The sequence below is a fragment of the Anoplolepis gracilipes genome, chromosome 6 (assembly GCF_047496725.1).
Source record: "Anoplolepis gracilipes chromosome 6, ASM4749672v1, whole genome shotgun sequence".
NCBI classification, from domain to species: Eukaryota; Metazoa; Arthropoda; class Insecta; order Hymenoptera; family Formicidae; genus Anoplolepis; species Anoplolepis gracilipes.
The window spans coordinates 15,139,986-15,157,807 of NC_132975.1; the positions used below are offsets into that span (position 1 = coordinate 15,139,986).

The following is a 17,822-nucleotide window of genomic DNA, read 5'->3' on the forward strand; positions in this document are numbered from 1 at the left end:
ATACTATAGTAAATTATATACGTTATTGCAAAATATTACGTTTACATAATCATGTTTACCAATTTTTTTGAAACTTGAAAGAAATTTTCATCAAAATTATGTATTTATTATAATAGCAAGGAGATAATCGATCTTTTTAATTATTTGCAGCAATAATCAATTTTTCATATTCAATTTATATTGAAATGCGCATAAAATTCAAGATCTCGACATAATAATTAACCCTTACTTCGTACTGACGGGTCATTTTTGTCTGTGATTTTTCTAACAACGTCAATTTGTTTTTTTTCGAAAACAAATAATCATAACAATAATATATTTAAGTAAATTATTTTTCAAATTTATTATTTTAGTCTTTATTTCAAATGTTCAAAGAAGGTATATACATTTTTTCAGATTTTTTAAAACGCTTTTACATATTAATAAACTTATCGAAAATACGCTGACGCACCTGTGTAATTAGAAGGTGCCAAAAATAACAATACGGAGTAAGGGGTAATAAAATAAAATGTTTAATTATATAAGAATACAAAATAAATGGTAGTATACATAAGGGAATACATTTTTATATTTTCTCTCTAAAATTGAACATGGTAGACGGCCATAATGCCGTAATAATGTACCCATTGTGAAAGACGGGTTTAAGTTTTCAATGATATATAAATATGACATTTTGTAACAAAAGTAGATGATAAAAATAGATTCTACTGTTACACATCATGTTGAAATCTTTGACATTAGGCACTCTGAGTTCTCTATAATGTTAAGAGAGAACGACAAAGCTGTAACTTTATTATTATTAATTATTGAGAAACTCGGTGCATAATGTGAAAAATTCTTTGTACATCTGTGTTGTAAGTTGTTCGCTCGTTTTCGCAAATTAAAACTGAAGCGTGAATAGTAAGCTCGGAGATTAGCAAAAGTCAATACCTCTTTTTCGCTGGTTGCCGCGGCAACGACGTCTTTGGTTCTCTAGTTGGTGTGTGCAAAGACCACCCACTACCCGAGAGACGTGTTAAATGCGAACTTTGTTAATATTTACAAATGTGGGATTAGAATTAAACTCCTATATATTACAGAACGCCACGTGGATGGAGCAACTGCTGAGAAATAAAATTCGTAACAAGGCATATAAGAACTAAATAAAGATTTCCGTGTCGTAAAATACAATAAGATATTACATCTACTTAACCCACGAGGAAGGCAAGGATATGAAAAAGAATTAAACAAGTTTCGCGAAGCAATGACGGAGTAGTATTATGTATTTATCGATCAATCTCAAAAGAAAATTTTACTTCCTAACAGAATTGTGATTCGCAGTTTAATTATTGTAAAATATGTCGATAATTGAGATTTATAAATAATATCGATCTTTCTTTCAAAACTTTTATTAAGGAATAATTATATTTTTCATTTATTGACACTGCATATATATTGTATAACAGCAGCATCCTAATGATCGATAAATTCGCTTTCCTATCAATCGATTAATTAACGAGATCGCACGGGCTCGGATCCTTTGATAAATTTTATAATGTGATACCTCAAATATACACTTATATACAGATTTTATACTAATTGGATTATCGTGACGTAGCGGAAAATTGCATATCGAATAGATTAATTCCTATTTCATACAAAATTAACGTTTGCTCACGTGTGCGAACGCGATATGCAAAGCAAGTACATAACGTTATAATCTCTTATATTATTCTGCTAAAGCCCATCAAAATCAAGCTTGTCTAATGAGAAAGTTACATCAGAGCTCGGAACAAACGTACGGAGTTACCTAACATCTCACACGGCGAAATCCTTTCTCACACCCTAATGACGTAAAGCGATAAAGTTCACGATAGGGTATCGCCCGGAGGATATATTTTTCGCCCGCGATTATTTCCAGACTCATTCTACGGGTCGGATCACACCACGCCACACGTATTTGTGCCGATATGGTACAATCGTAAATCACAAGTGAGTTAATCAAGATCTGTTGGAAACCATTGGAATTTCTTCGCCTTGGGAAACTCGAAAATTTTGATTTATTATTTAAATATATTTCTAAATTTCCGCCCAACTGCAAGTGACGTAAGAAATTATAAATATAAATGTCAAAGTGCGCAAAAACGTGAAAGAAAGCGTCATAGATATACTTGTTTAGAAAAGAAATTGCTACTTAATTTTATCTTTTCTAGAATTTCATTCGCGTCGGTTGTTTACTGTCGTTTGTGCGGAATTTTTGCACTTAACAGCCAGAGAGAATTTACTTGTACGAGCAAACGAATTTCTTTCTTTCTCAAAATTGAACAGATCTCCACGGTTGTGTGTAGATAACATGAAGAAGTTCCACGGATGTCTGACTAATGAGATTCAGAACCATTATTTTTTTTAAATATTTTCTCTGCGCGACCTGCGCAATATTTGTTAATATTCGTGAGTTGTGAAGAAAAATCGTATATTTATAATTTATCTTTCGTTCTTTCGTATAATTTTAATATTTTAATTTTTCATTAATATGCTATAACATGTGTATTTAAAGTCATATGAAAAATTCATAACAGTCGTATAAATATATTTAGAATCGCAAGAAAACAACATACGTATGAAGTTGAGAGTTTAAAAATATTTATGCTTCTCCTGAAAAAAAAAAAAAAAAAATAGAAGTTTATTTTTGTAAAATTATAATGCAGATTTAATCGAGTTTTTTTAAGAACTGTTTTTTTTTAATTTACACGTACTTTGGTGCATTTTTTATTAAAATAATCATAATTCTATTTTCACATTTCTCCGTCTCTTCCATTTAATTGACATTGTACCAAACTAAATATCGAAAAAATTGGCACAAAACTTTCCTCTTCTCTTTATAATGTATGACAAGAAACTTGCAGAATTATTCCGATGTCTCTTCGCGGTATCTCTGCATACGTACTGCCGTATCGAACACTAGATAAGAAGTTTCAACGCGTTCGGACGAATTGAGATAAGGTCTGCCAGCAGACACTTCGGCGTCTCGATGAGTGGTGTGCGAACTCTAAAGATAGAGCGACGTACGTCCTTCCTTTACCCCCGTTTCGTTTTTCCGCACAATTTTTTTCATTTTTCCCTCGTTTAACTTTAGATTAATGCGTTTTTTTTTTTTTTTTTTTTTTTTTTAAATGATTTCCAGATTCAAGATATATTTAATATTTTAGGAATATAGTTTACAATATAAATGTATACGTATGAGAAGAGGGAATTTCTCTAGATGCCCTTAAACATGATTTTTCGTTACATCGAAGGGTCTTTCATCATATTTTAAAGATTTCTGTTTGCAGGCAAAAACCTAACAAGGACTTTATAGTGCTTCTTCAAGGACTTTTACGACCGACAAACGACTGCTTACATTAGTGACACATTACCGGTATACGACGATATACGTTGGCTGACAATGGCGTTTTTATCGATAGTGGAAAGTAGAACGCGTTTGCCGGAAATGACAAACGACCTGCTAAACGAGCGACTCTGAACAACATCCGCCAACATGATGCTGAACCGTAAAATACTTTTCCCATCATCTGTTAGATGACAAGTAAGTAAAGTCCGTGTACAAAGTTGACATATCGTACAGAAATAACATAAATAGCCTTTCTTGCAATGTCATAAATTAATTATAAATTAATATTAAAATACATGCTCCAACGTAACATATATATATATATATATATATATATATATATATATATATATATATATATATATTTAAAAATGACATATAATTTATAATATGTCTCTGAAAGTATCTATAATATATAATAATTCTTTTTTCTATAATTTATATGTTGCGTAAATGTTTTATATAATATCTTTGCAAAAATCTCTTCATATAATAAAATTACGGGTCGTAATTTCTTTAAATCAATTACAAGAAAAAATACATGTTATTTTTCAAATTTGTTGTAAAAAAATATGTTAAAAATATTACTTATACGAGTGTTTAATAATAGTAAAATATATCCGATTTATCCTAACTTGTTCTGATTATTCTTTACGGCTTTGAGGATATTGGAAGCCTTCGGTAACGTAAAGAGTGAATTCCTTGAAATCTAACGGTCGACGTGGAGGATTACTTTCCGGTATCTGAAACTCGATTTCGGGAGATTGCCCACAAACGCAAACGTTACATGAAATACTATACTGCAAGTTTATAGTTGACGCGGAAATCGACATCTGGACTAGTTCGAGAAATGTCGATAATGTGTAACGTTGATGTGTGTGGACAGAAAGAGAAGATATATTTATTTATCAATTTATATAAAAAAAAGTTTATAGAATCATACACATCATATATATTTATACAAAATTTTAATTTAAAAATAATTTTCGAAAAAGTGATAAACATAGAGATAATTACTACAAATAACTAATACATCTTATATCTTTTATTCTTCCATTTCATAAATAAAATTCTTAATTAATTATAAAATTTGTTTACGAAATAATGAAATAACGGGCAAAATATTTTTCTAATTAACTAGAGATAACAACGATGAGACGTCACGATCCAAAGATCATGAGATGCGTTGAAAACAAATCGTTGTTAAAACAAATTAGACATTTCTAACGCACGGATTTCCTAAAAGCTTTGATCCTCGAGTGATATTCGATATACGTTACAGAAATGGAGGACGAATTAAATCCTCAGGTCAGTCGAAGTTAAATATATATCGCTACGACTAATCACGTAATCTACGTAATCCCCGACGACGAATTTTGCGTGGGTAAAAACGTGTTACACATGTATCATTGTACAAGTTTTATCTCAACTACGGACGAATGACATTAAATGTTTGCGTTGCGTCAATCGAAAATTCAATAAACGCAGCTGCTTTTTAATGTAACATTTTTTACTTTGCAGATTTATTTTTATCATAGAATAGAGATTTATTATTATTATATGAAATAACCACACAAATGTTTCAAAACTATTGCACTTTGTTTTTGTCAAGGATATCGTGAAAAATTTAATCGGTATTTTTCTATAAGGACGCATTTTTTACAGAAATTATCAGTGTTAGAGCGAATAATTAATATTGACAAATAAATTATATTTGATTGAATTTTTTATTTCGGTTTCGTTGGAAGGAGGACGGATGCAGCTTGACGAGTCGTCCTCAAGATGACAAATCGCCGCTTCGTTTCCGGCATCTTTTAAGCAATTAAGCAATTATCATGAAATATTGTGACGGCTGTCGGCTTGAAAAATTTGACGTAACGGTCCGTGTTTCTAACGTGAAAGCGCTGATAAAGTGTGTATACGCGAAACTTAGCGCGCGATAATATTTATAGTAACGGAGAGAGAGGGAGAGAGAGAGAGAGAGAGAGAGAGAGTTAAAAAGAGTAAGCGGCGGAGGAATAAATATACAAGCCGAGGCAAAAGACTCGGCTGCTGTTTGCTGCACGCTTTGAAGGTGCGCTAGCCATGCGATATAACGCGTGCGATGGCTATATTACACATGAGTTTAGCTGTACAACATTTGGGAAATAACGCCTTGAATCTGATAACGCCATAAATCCGTAAGCGCCATAATTCACATGAATGTACACAAATGTTGCAATCATCGGAGCTAGCAAGTCATACAACAAATCGTATTGTTATCGCTCGCTCGGGTATAATTAATCAAGATTTAATCATAGAATAGATACGTATATAAGAATATAGTAATAATTAAATTTAATCTCAATTGGATGGTTAATTAGAAGAGCAAAAGTGCGAGATGTTTGATCAAATTCATTGGCAATTTATGCTGTAGAATATTATTTACAATGATAAGCAGCAGCATCATTGAATAATGTTCACATTTAGCCCACCTTCAGTATATTCACTTTATTATTTCGTTATACATAATGGAATAATTATTATAATACATATTAATTTTAATAATATTATATCAATGATATTATACAATATTAACAACAATAAATTATTAATAATAATTATTAGTTATTCGCGTGCATTGAATTGCAAGTTTAAAATATATTACTATATTATTAGTCTAATAATATTTTAAATGTCTTTTTATCATTATAATTAATTTAATATCTATATTTTTATGCAAGTATTTATATTAAGCGATTCTGTGATTATGTATACTTATCCCAACGTTATATCTCTTGGTATCTATCGATAATGTTAGAATCGCGCTAATAACGAAACAAAAAATGGGGACTGAAAAAGAGAAAGACCGAGAGAGGGAGAAAAAGACAAAGAATTACGGAAGGACATTGGTAGCGTAACAGCACCAGAATAATCATCCCACAGTGGCGTCTTTTAATCCGTACCGCCATACGAATCTATTTTTCACCGGACAATCGCGCCAGAAATATCGAATTGGCCTCTCTTCGCGATAATTCTGTTCGGGTGCTCACATGATCGCCACCACTTGGTGCCGCGCCGCGTATACCGTCGTCGGGTGAAACCCGGTGAGTGTTCGCCGTCGAGATTTTCACCATATGACCCATTTCTGCTGGATAAAAGATAATCGATACGAGATTTTCGATATAAAAGTAAAAAGAAAAAAATCTCTATATTTCCTTATATTATTTTTAAAAATATCGAAAAAGAAAATTAAAAAAAAAAAAAGATTATTCAAGGAAAATATATATGAAGGAACGATTGTTAAAGTAATTCTTCATAGGAAATTTATTCCGCGCATTTAACGTTTGGGAAAAATCAGCGAACAATGATCAAAGTTATTCATGGGGGGTGCTGACATCGGTGGAGGGAGTGAGGGGAGAAAGACTCGCCAATTCTCTACGAGATACGCAATGTTGAATCGCCGATCGGCGAGACTGGGTTAGAACTCGGCGTATTATAAAATGTGCAAATTATTTTTAGACCGGCGCAAAAATATCGCAAGGTCGCCGCACGCGGGCGAGTCTGGCAGCTTCGAAGAGCTTTGTGCTTCCCCGAAGGCGAGACACGAGATGCCGCCACCGCGTGGAGAAACATCCCCGTTGACGTTACCAGGAAGGTTCACCGGGTGGCAATTCAGGGAAACGTGGAATATTCGCGGAAGTCTAACTTTTCGATCGAAGATAGGATTGACCTGTTGCTGCCAAAGATCATTGATGATCACATGATAGTAAGTACATCAACAATTATATATTATACAATTATAAGATGATATAAATATATAGTTTTAATTATTATAATAATTATTATAATAAAAAATATATAATTCACACACGTGTATTAAAAATTAAAATTTACAATTTTTCTTTTATTAAATTTAAAATTTAAATATTAATATTTTAGAATCTTTTGTAATGTTTTCGTTTAATTTTAAAAATATATCTCTTTTACTTTTTCTTAATATTTTATTTATATTAATATACATGTAGAGTTTTATAAAAAAAAGTTTTTTATTCAAAAATTCGTTTTTGACATTTGCTTTATTATATACATGATGATGATGATGATGATGATGATGATGATGATGATGCAATTAAATTATAAATTATAAAATATTATATATTTATATAAAGTTTATGTATTATATATAATAATGGCACACGGAGTCTCTCAGGGTTCTATAAGTCAATGAAACGAGCAACGTAACATCGGTATTTGTACTTTCGCTGGCATCGATCGTAAAACTCTATTTAATATGTTTGCGGCGAAATTAGACGTTCACGTAATTTTAGAATAGTTTCTTCCGTCGCAAAAGAATCGGAAGATGCTACTGCTTTTTGCAGTTTTAGAATTATTAAAACGTCGATAAGAATTTAAACAAACGGATTTTTTTACGTACTCTATTGCACTTTTTCCGTCTCTTTAGCATCTTAAGATTTCATCTTACGGGAGATTTAGATAATTATAGGAGGTTTAAATAATTAAATTAGAACGTTGCCATGCTTCCAGTCTTGCCTCGCAGAATGTCTCGGTCGATGATGAGTCAAAAAACTAGAATGATACACGGTTTAATTTTACTTGTAGCCGAATACTGTAGGCGAACAACCGAATTTCGAACGCCACGTTACTTATATCACGTGTCTGTTTGATGCGTTTGACAGTTTCGCGTTCAAAACGCCAATTAATGCATTTCAACAAAATTGACAATTCTTGTTTAAAAATATCAATATTACATGTAATTTTCTGCTTCTAATTTAACGATGATATAAATATCTAATTTCTTGAAAAATAAAAGAAAGAAAAAATGTATATATATATGCATGTCCCCGTCGATTAACGTTTCAATAAAACATTGCATTTTAAAATGTAGGATCCATCTTTTTAACGTGAAACGTCTTGAGAAAAATGCAAACATGTTCTCTATCTTACTCTCTAAACTCGTTAATTTAGCAGAATAATACAAATGCATTGAAAATTCTTGCGATCAACGAACGATGCATGTAGATTTGATGCGCGCGTGTGCATTTTCCTTTTGGATCTCGCCTCGTTCCAAGATCTAATAAGAGATCCTCCCCCCCCAAGGCCTTTGGCCTTTCGTCGGGAGTGCACTGTCTGGCTGCGCGCGTTACTTCCATCCGAATGCAACAGCTACCTGTGACGATCTACATGCATACACACTGCGCGGATAGGGCTTATTTATGGATTATATGGTGGAACTTTTGCCAGACGGCGAAGCTCTCCGTACGAGAAGATGTCGGGAGCCAAGCATCGCACGCCTGACGTGTACGCACGTAGTATGTCGATAGTAAAAGTGAAATCAAAGATAAACAAGATTTTACAATTAACCGCGACTTCACTATTTTTATTGTTTATTAAAACTTTAAACAATTTAAGGATAATAATAAGATTATTAGAAATTTATTATTTAACATTGGAATACACGTGTTTTTCGGAAAATGATTATACATATATATGTATATATAATACAATTGAAAAGCTCTGTCAGAGAATTGATAGGTTTATTGTTGGATATTTTTATGCAAAAAAATAATCGACAAAAATCCACTATAATTATTCTCAGTGAGATACGTTTTTATTTTATTTTATGTATTGCTCTTTGAAAGACCGAAAATGAAAGATGTAACAGGGAATCGTTTGCAAATTATGCAGGTTGAATAAAAGTTTTATATTATTCATAATATAAATATAAGCCGCAGTTACTATGTTCAATAGCGCTTTTTTAAAATTTTATAGCTCATTTTGTGTAAACTATTTTCAGCTTTTATATTTATGATATCCGGTGTCATTTTAAGAAAATAAATTTAAAATTAGCTATACGCGACGTAATATAAAAATGAAACAGTTTTTGCTTAGGTTTGTCGCAAAATAGATATTGTAAACGTTTACTCACATCAGTTCAAAGTTAACCGCGTTACGGTATAATTTTTCTCTTTCAATACGCTCATGAATAAAATAATAAGCAAGCCGTGTTTTACCAAAAATAAATTATAAAATTAAATTATTTTATATATAAAAAAAAAAAAATAAAACAATTGAACAGTTTTATTAACCGGAGAAGGTAAACATAATACAGGTCGATAAACGTAATGCAAGTAAAAACACAGAAACTATTTTCGATAAAGTATCGATATAAATAATCGACATAAATCGGTAGATGTGATAAATTGATTTTCCGGCAATATATTTGATGACAGATGCCGTCGCGCGTGAGGAAGTGACAGCTTCAGAAATTTTCCCCGACGTATAGGACAAGTTTTCCGGCCATGCAAATTTCGTTGATTTCACGCGAGGGTGCATACGACTCACACGAACGCGCCAACACAATCATATGAGTCACGTTAGCTGGCAGAAATCCACGAAAATGATCCTAGTAGATGCATAAACTGTTTCGACAGGCGATCTATTAACCCGAAATAGGGGGTTTTCTGATGTAAAACATGCGTACATTCGATTCGCGTTCATATTTCCAACGTAATCTCAACACCTCATTCTATTTGTATTAAAATTCTTAAAAATCACACTTTTAAAGTCCCATAATTAACTGTTAATTAACCTTTGACGGAGACGATTTAATATAAACGAAATTAAAGAAAGTCGGACAAATAGATTATCGGAGATAAAATCGCAATCTAAATGTAATGTTTTTAATGCAAATATTTATTTTGCAGAATAAAACACACATTTATTATTCCTAAAATTATTTATGCATAGATATTCAAAAATTAGAAGAAACATACGATAATAAAGTTCCAAATGATATCCCACAAAGTAATAAAATTTGATGATTTTTTTTTTTTTTTTTCTTTCAATATTTCTCTTTAAGATCAGACGAGCTGTCGCGTCGTGGCTGCGAATATAACAGGAAGTTCAAAGTTAAATTTCCGACAAAGAACTCGTTTTAACACATTGGCCTTCATATTCGCGATTTATGCATTCATTTCCCGGCAACAACAGTCCCTGACAGCTTTTCGTACTTGGAGCGGAGAACCAGGAAATTCGTCAATTGACCGTGTAATAAACGGCCCCGCGGCGATGGATTATCAACGTGTCAGTCTGCCTGACGTACAGACACACACACACACACACATATCCAAGACGGGCCAGGGAAATCCCTGACGCGAGAATGGTCTTTAAATATATACGCACGATCCCACCCCCGCTCGATCGCCGTCCGTCCGACTGTCGATCATGTTTCGTTACTGAAACGGTTCCGAGACGATCCAAAGCATAGGCGAATTGTCTCGGGAAGGCTTAATGTTACGTGATCTCTTTTTCTGTTCTTCGCGCATCGGTTATTTCGTTCGCGACGCGAGCGATGCGAGAATAATAATCTAAATTTAAACAACACACTGTCGATGACGTGCGTATGTACATACATACATACGTGTATTTATTGACAAATGGACTTGTAATATATACAACATGTACATACATTAATACAACGTAGTCGAGTAATCGAAGGACTGGATGAATAAATCGTTTAGCGCTTAATAAATCGATTAAATTCTCTATCACAATTCATAATCAGTCGTACAATTTCTTTAAAGAAACTTGATACAAGACACTAATTTATCCAAGATATTTCCTTGGCTTTTATATTTATATATCATTTACATTTATAAAATGAAAAGCAGATTTGTATTCTTTCGAGAAATGATTTATTAAGATAAATTAAATGTCAATAATAAAAAAATTATTACAATCTATTATTTATAATTCTAGATGTTACCCTTTCGTGAAATGGTATTTGTTGCTACATATCTTTTGTATTTTCCAGCGTATCTTGTTTGCAGAATATTTGTTTAACAAAAAGCGAATCGCAAGCAACGATTTTTACATCTAGACACCTTCAATTATAACATGATTGCTATATTAATATCGTAGTGCTTTCATTATGTTACGTAGTATTGTTTTGTTCTGTAGTATACATTTATAGTACTACACTGCACTGTTTTAGATCAATGCGCAAATATCGCGTCACTTGATTAATCTTATCTGAAAAAGATGTTGGTAGAAAGGATGACTCGTCGATGTGTCTAATCCTCGCAAAACATGTCATCGATATTATTACTTGCGAGAAAAATGTCATTAGTCGTTTGTCAAAAGTGATCATTTTTCATTGTCCTCTTCGTGTGATTTTTAAATCACAAAATAAATAGGAAGAGGAGAAAAAAGGATATGACACGTGAAAACACGTTAGCACGATTCCAAATATATTCGGCCGCTTATTGGGTGCAATATGATCTCAATAAATATTATTGATTGCTAATACTTACGATTATAAAATTGCAATCAACATTATAGATTGAGTAAAACTTTACAATATTGCACTCACATCGAAAAACAGTCACTGATACACGCATGTACATATATATATATATATATATATATATATATATATATATATGTATAAAGTTATATGTAAAATTCAAAGCATAAGTGACGTAATCTTATTTTCATAAAAGTAAAATTATGTACAGAGCTTTGCAATCAATTATAGTGAACTTCATTTTAATATTCTGCTAAGAGTATAAAAGACCTTATAATTTTTTAATATATATATTGTGTATATTATTTTTTACGATTTTTTTGCTATTAGCATTTTTTGGGAATATCTCGCGTAAAATTACGTCATTACTGCCTTGAACTTTTGATATCTTATCGGAGCGAGGTAGGAGCGCGAAGGAACTGCACAAAGCAAGATTCGACGTATAAAAGATCTAGAAATTCAATCGAATCGTAAATTTTATTCATCGCAAATTCGAATCGAAATGTTATTTTATTGCTCGATAATCGCACGTTACAGATCTCGCGCGATGTAACTTACACGTGTCCCGAAGCGCCCAAACATTATCGTAAATTTAATACTTTACGACCGCGTCTCGTTGAAGAAGAAAATCAATGTCACGCTAAATGTTCGTCGCTGCACACACGAGAGACACGATCGGCTTTGCTTCACGTACTTCCACTCAACAAAGGTGTCAAAGACGGAAATACATAAGAGTTGGCAAATTTACGAGGAGTCTCTCTCTCTCTCTCTCTCTCTCTCTCTCTCTTTCTCCCTCTTTCTTTTTCGGAACAGGCAACGATCCATTACGGAATTTCTCCTTCAAGTTCAAGCGTGCGTGCATTTCGCTTCTCGTGACAGAATAGAGTAAACTCGGGTAAGATGGCCATAATTTTTTAAAATGCAAGAAACGTACTTTCATTTTGGTTATTTTTTAATAATGTTTGACATATTATCTTCATTGCAGCTTAAATTACGTAATATTATCGAAATTAAAAGGAAAATATTTCATGGAAATTTTATATTATCAATATAGTACAACACAAGCATTGGTCATCACATAGTGACGGAAAGATGTATAATATTAATAAAAAATATTTATAAAAAAAAATAATGAAAACGAAAATAAAAATCATAGGTCATGTGACAATTTACATATTTTTATAATATGTCTAACGTCGATTACGGTAGCTTAACTGTCATTTATCCGACGTTACAACAGTTTTATTACTACTGTAAATAACGATTACCTTTGATAATAATTAAAAAAAACGCCCTATGTAGCGATTATTGAAAAAATTACAAAATTACCTATGGCCATCAGACCCTAGTTTATCCTATCGCAAATAAATCTATACCATTCGACGCGCGCTTTGAAACGTACGAGCGTTTCTTTAAAGAAACTTGATTAAGGATTTTCCCGAAATCCCTCCACATGGCATTGAAATAAATCTTTGGCTCCCTTCGCGCTCCACCTGACTTGAATAAACTCCGTCGCAGGCGTCTAAGTCTCTTACCAATAATGTGGTGGTACTTGTCGACGAACTGCGCGGTGCTTTGAATTCCCATGAGTGCCGCGTCGATGTCGGTGTACCAGTTGGACGCGGAATATCGCGGTTCCGACTGCGCGTAATTGACACCTGGCATCTGCGCGAGTCGGGTTGCAAGCTTTTCTTTCCTCTATCGAACGTACTCTAGCGGACGTACCCTCTGATCGGCCACTGTCACGCCGACAATCCCGTCCGAGAGAATGACGAGAACCGGGTGCCGTCCGACCAAACGCCGACTCGCACCACTTCCGACTTTGCGCGGATTCACTCACCGCCGGAGCATTCACCTCACCACCGCGCCACCGCCGCGTATCCCGTCATCCACTCTGTGCAGATGAATCACTCTGATCTTTTGCGATCTAGGCTGTGAGTCACAAAGCGCGTACACTTGCTTCCGAGGAAGAGGAACGCCACGCCGCGCCGCGCCGCGCCGCGCCGGTTCCGATACCATCCGCGTCGAGGTCTTTTATCGCGTTTCTTATCGATACTCGCGCGTGCCGTAAAGCTAACGGAGAAGAATCGGAACGAGGGAAAGAACGAGGCACGACGTGGACCGTGTAAAGTATATACGAGGTGAAGAATAGAATAATATACAAGCGCGATCGCCCGCTGTGAAATGCTCTGAGATTAATCAGAATTTAATCGACATCGAGAGAAAGAGAGAGAGAGAGGGATACGCTACTTTTAGACGATATTATCTGTTCGTTCGTAAAAATAAAGCAGTTAAGAAACTGTTACTAAACTTAATGTACCACGAATATTGTACTCTGCAAACAATGCAACTAATGTAATTAATTACCGTTTAATCGACCGAGCTTTAATAAATTAACTCAATGTCAACGAGATTTTTTTTTTAAATCTATTGAAAAGAAAATCTAAATAATTACAAATTAATTTTGAGCTTTCTCAAAAATTGCTATCTGTCAACGTCAAAAATCGTTAAATTGCGTAAATTTTCCTCCGAATTGTCAAAAATAGATATATTTACCAATAAAGATACTAATAAATGTAATAAAATAATTCTAACGTCGTTCGTGATAATATATCGAGCAAATATTTTATCAATAATCAAAATACGAGCGCGTCGCAGTAAAAAAAAAATTACTAAAGCAAGCTCATAAATAATCTCTCATTGTATTTTAATTATCGCCTGACATATTAAGTAATCTGATGTCGATTTTCATAGAGATATACGTCGCGTATTCGTAAATCGATTTACCATATCCCGTCGTCGGCATCGGACATCAGAGCCACGTGATCAACGTGAAATGTTTGGCGGTACGATATCTATAACGCCAATCCCAAAGATCTCAAGTTCGTATCGACAGGAATGTCTTGGCATTCCCCGGAAAGAGCGTCACTCGATGGCATCGCGAATCGATTTATCCTGAACCATTACAGCCTCCATACGCAACGTGACATTTGATTGTTGTCTAAGGAGTTGCCGAAGAGCGGACGACCACAGGATAAGGGAAAAATTGCCCGGCACGAGATCTACGTTTGCGCAATCTCCCGAGAGGGATCTTCCTCGCAAGGATCTCTTTTAACCCTCGTTGTCGACAACCACCCGGGTCACGACACGCTCGACGGCTACGAGACGACGCGCTCGCTTCTCGCGACTGGCAGCGAACGACGCGGCAGCCGCTGCGGGCGCGATGCACGATCAACTACCACCGCTGAAGAAGAAGAAGAGGTGAGTCAGAGAAACAGAGAAAGAGAAAGAGAGAGAGAGAGAGAGAGAGAGAGAGAGAGAGAGAAAGAGAGAGCGCTTGGACCGATAGGCATTGGCAGAGCGCTGGGACTCTCGGTGCTTATTTTAAAACCACTGTCCTTCCAACTCGCAAACGATGCCGTCCGTCCTGTAGCGACACGACGGTACCGTGTAATCTCATGTGGCCACGTTGCTGGTGAACGTGTCGGAATCGGATGGACCTCTGCCTCTTTCTCCATCTCTCTCTTTCTTCGGTGTTGTGCAAATTTTCGAGGGCGATTGGTCTGGAGTAGAGAGAATGTACCGATGTAACATCAGTATCTTCAATTCTTCAATCGATATCTTACATTTAAACAATTATAACAGCACACATATATACAAAGAGAAAAATGTCATTAACATTTCACTGTACTTATACTTAAAATATTAGCATTAATTTACTATTATAGAGATTAATTAACGCAATGTTCTCTAATAAATAAATCGACCAATAGCAAAGCACATCATTACTAGAACAGACAAGAATGACATTTAAAGAAAAAATTATTTCCTTAATAGTTGCTGAGCAACTTTACGCATTTTCAAAGTTTTAAAGATTGTTCTTTGGAATGGATGATGATTAAAATTATCGATAATAACATTAAATAATTTTACATATTAAAAAATTTGCACATTAGAAAGTCCACGTGGAGCAATTAAGAATTGACAGATAAAAATATCTGCATACGTCTGCTTTACGCGTTTATAACTGTTCGCACTGTTGAGCATCTTTTAAATAATGCGAAATATAAATGCATATTTGCAGAAATTCTACAGAATAGAATGAGGACGTGTAAGAACTTTGCGGAACACGAGAACGGGGAGAATATCGGTGTACCGCGTAATTATTGTAAAACCTAAAGTAGTTTTCTAGGTCTGTGATTTCACCGCAATGACGTTCATTCAAGCGACATCCAATCTATCGACAAGTTGTCTCCAACACAATTGCATTCTTCATAAATATCTCCATAATACGTGCCAGGCCATGTTTAATAACGCGAATAATAAATTAGAGTAAGATTGATGAGAGTTTCGAGAATTCATAAGCAAACGTTTATAACGTACAGGTAAATCTGTATATATGTAATTAACTAAATGATCGCTATGTAATTACTGTAAAAGATTTGTCAGCAATTGTTCTAAAACACGAAAAATCGAACGTTAAACGTTTGTGTCTTAAAAATGCATAAACAATAACATTTTTGCAAGACATGCTTCAACTTATAATTGGATTGTTACTGTTTCTTATTAAATATAATATATATATATATATATATATATATATATATAATATTTCTTATATATATATGTGCATATTTTCTTATTACTGTGCATTATTGTTGGATGGGAGAAATTTTTTGACATCACACTTAGACACAGTAAACAAACTGGCACTGGATTTCTTGGCAGTGTTTGTGAAACGCAACGTGACAGTCTTGTGCGTGCGATCATCGCTCGAAAATATTAACGCAGCGACTTTATTAATTTAGAAAAGAAAATAAATACGTACCTTCATATTGAGATTATCTAATTGTTAGTTAGAAGCTGCATAATACAGAATGTTTTCCGATTGTAGCAAATAGCTGTCCTGAAAGTGTGTATTTTGATTCTTTAAAAATAATCTCTAGTTATCCTTATTTTCTAAATATTTGTCAGATAGATGTGCTACCAGTTAGACGTTTCTGGCTTTTTACAACATCTCTCCTTCTCTTTCTCTCTTTAATAGTTTATTAAATTTTCCTGCAAACTCTCTTGCAGTTTCCTTGTTTCAATTTTCTCAACTCAACATTGCATACACACAAAAGATAAACTTATTTAGATTCTTTCGCGGAAACTCCGTCAGTAGACAAAGCGTAGATAGTCGGACAATTTTCGAGAACGGGTCGACACGAGCTCTACATCGTTGTCGTGTTTCTGTGTTTTCTGGATCGAAATTCCAGAAAATTCCACGAGCGGACGCAAGTTCGTTAACCCCCTTCCTTGAAAAAGTCAAAGAACACGATATTTCATTTTACTGACACGCCTCGGATTCTCCAAATGTTGTATCGCGAGAAAAAATATATGTAATGTCTACTTTTTTTTATTCCGCCGATAAATAACGAAAATTGCGCAAGACAAGTAGGATTTAGAAATGTCTAACAGCGCGTCTCGTATTCTCGGAAGAAACATCTCGCACCTGTGTTTTATAATCATCACTTTATAATGAACAGAGAGAGAGAGAGAGAGAGAGAGAGAGAGAGAGAGAGAGAGAGAGAGAGAGAGAGAGAGAGAGAGAGAGAGAGAGAGAGAAACTAACACTTTATTAAGATACTTTCCTTAACGCGAACGACAGTTTGAGACATGTAATTCATAGGAATTTTATATTTAGTAATAAAATAGAAGACTATTGAAATGGTCCATAATTCCTCGATTTTTATAAACTATTACTTTCCATTTCTAATTGTAATAATTAAAAAGTGATCAAGTATTAACGAGGATCTATTTTATAAAATACAATGTAAGTATACAAAGTTTTATATTATCGTGGAAAAAAAAAAAAATTAAACACAAACTATATAGTTGTCGATATACAATTTCATTATTAATTAATTAATTTCCTATCGTGACAATTTAATAACTCGTGATTAGTGAATAAATTTTACGAATGACAACGAGTCGAGTTGACGTTTCGTGTCAAGCGGAGACATTTAAGTGCGATGCGGACACTTTACGACAGTAATTCTAAGTTTTACGCGACGCGCGTCCGAGGAATTCCCATCTTCGAGAACCACCCTCTCTATCTATCTCGAATGAAATCGCTTATAATACGTCAGTAATAAGGGCTCC

General features: G+C 34.1%; 1 long non-coding RNA gene across 1 annotated transcript; it reads left to right on the forward strand.

Moving 5' to 3' along the window:
- The first annotated feature begins 2,695 nt into the window (after positions 1-2,695).
- On the forward strand, positions 2,696-14,937 carry LOC140667264 (uncharacterized). The gene is made up of 3 exons (XR_012046971.1): positions 2,696-3,565; positions 6,872-7,118; positions 14,685-14,937. It is a non-coding gene; the product is annotated as an uncharacterized lncRNA (long non-coding RNA).
- The last annotated feature ends 2,885 nt before the right edge of the window (positions 14,938-17,822 follow it).